Here is a 1,785-nt window from a genome sequence, read left to right as displayed (position 1 = left end):
CAATATGATAGTTGAAGAGGAGCGACAAACTGGTCGGCAAAGCTGCACTTTTGAGGCAATGGGAGAAAGAGTCACGGTCTCTCGTACTCATGCGGAACAACTGAGCTCTTTTATTCAGATGACTCACCGGATTAGAAATCAAGGTGAACATGATCAGCTTAAACTTGATCTAATTGACCATGTCTGGCAAAAGTTTGGAAACGAGTGATGTCCTAGTTATAAGTCTGTAATCCATTTCTTTTCATCTAGTTTTAATTTATGCAATGAGTGATGTAATCCATGAATTTATAGCTATCAATAAAATATTTATGCAATGAGTGATGTTATCAAATAGTTCATACAGCAACTAGCGGAAAGCAGTAAATAGTTCATATAGCTCACATATCAAATAGCTCACATTACTCTAGGCCTCGAGCAAGGATCTCATTCTGCTTAGCTTGGTAGAACTGCTTTTGCACATCAGTCATACCACTAGTGTCGATCAGCATGACCCTCTCATCTAATTCAAACTGTCTCCGTGCATCCTCCCTCTCGTTTCGTGCATCCTCCTTCTTTCTGAGTGCAATCTCCTCTTTTCGCAATTCAAATTGTTGTGCATAGCGAGCATTTCTTGCCGCTTCTTTGATCTCATCCTTCTCTTGCTTTGCTGCCCACACAGTTTCTAATGACAGCTTGCAAGCATTCTCATCAGCTTTGCCTCTCTTGTCCTTCTTAACACCATCAGGTCTTTTCTCATGTTCAAGAGCATCAGTGTGTATCGAGGTTGCATCAGTGCGTACCGAGGATGCATCGGACGGATCATTGGTGGCTGTGCCTGGACTTCCATCAATGGTTTTCTTTTGTTTCTTAAGAGAAGTTTCAAGTTCTCTTGTCTGCCACTTTGGATACTTTGCAAACTCTATATAGCAATGCATCAATGTGAAAGGCCGTTTTTTTTAACATCCATTTCCTTGAACAGAATGTGTGCATCGTTTGTCTGCACATATAAATATATTGTTAACAAATGCACAACACATATAGAATATTGCACATCACATATTGCACAGCACATATAGAAGTAGAATATTGCGCATACCTTTTCTGCTATAGTCCTTCCACTTTCTTCCTTATTTAAAATCTGCTGAAGGCAACCACAAAATTTGGAGGTCTCTCTGTTAATCAATGTGTAACGACAATTGATTGCATTAGGATTACGCTCCGGCCATGACGATTCCTTGTGTGTGTTGTAGTACTATGAAATTCTAGCCCAATAAGCATCTCGGTTTTGATCTGTCCCAACAATATCCAAACTTGTATTTGCCCATGCTGCTATGAGAACCTTGTCCTCATCACTACACCAATTTTTTCCTTTGTTGGATTTTCCTTTCTCTATTATTGCAGAACGATGTTGAGTTGATGGAGTTGCCTGCTCTCCAATTGGACTATCTGGTTGTGTTTGTGTGTAACCAAAACCAATGGTGTGCAAGAAGCTTTGGTCACCATCCATCTGCAAGCAACCAATGCATAGCTATTTTAGACCACAATCTGACATCAAATTGACATGGCCAAGCAACAATTTGCAATAGACAAATACCAAATATCAACACCAGATGGAGAAAGCATTGCAATTTCCTGCTTTTCCCCACCCAAGCAACATTGCCTCTCCCCTGCCCGTTGATCTCACTGCTCTCCCAAGGCCGCAGGCCGCCGGCCTCCCCAGCCCGCCCGTCGACCTCCTACCTCTCCCCAGGCCACAGCTAGCGCCGCCCGCACTCCGCACTCCGCCGCCCGCATCCCGCACCCCGC

General features: G+C 43.1%; 1 pseudogene; it reads right to left on the bottom strand.

Moving 5' to 3' along the window:
• Positions 1-290: 290 nt before the first annotated feature.
• LOC123158570 (uncharacterized) overlaps positions 291-1,785 on the bottom strand; it is a 3,083-nt pseudogene continuing 1,588 nt past the window's right edge.

This window comes from Triticum aestivum, chromosome 1D (assembly GCF_018294505.1).
Source record: "Triticum aestivum cultivar Chinese Spring chromosome 1D, IWGSC CS RefSeq v2.1, whole genome shotgun sequence".
NCBI classification, from domain to species: Eukaryota; Viridiplantae; Streptophyta; class Magnoliopsida; order Poales; family Poaceae; genus Triticum; species Triticum aestivum.
This window is presented reverse-complemented; position numbering and strand designations above follow the sequence as displayed.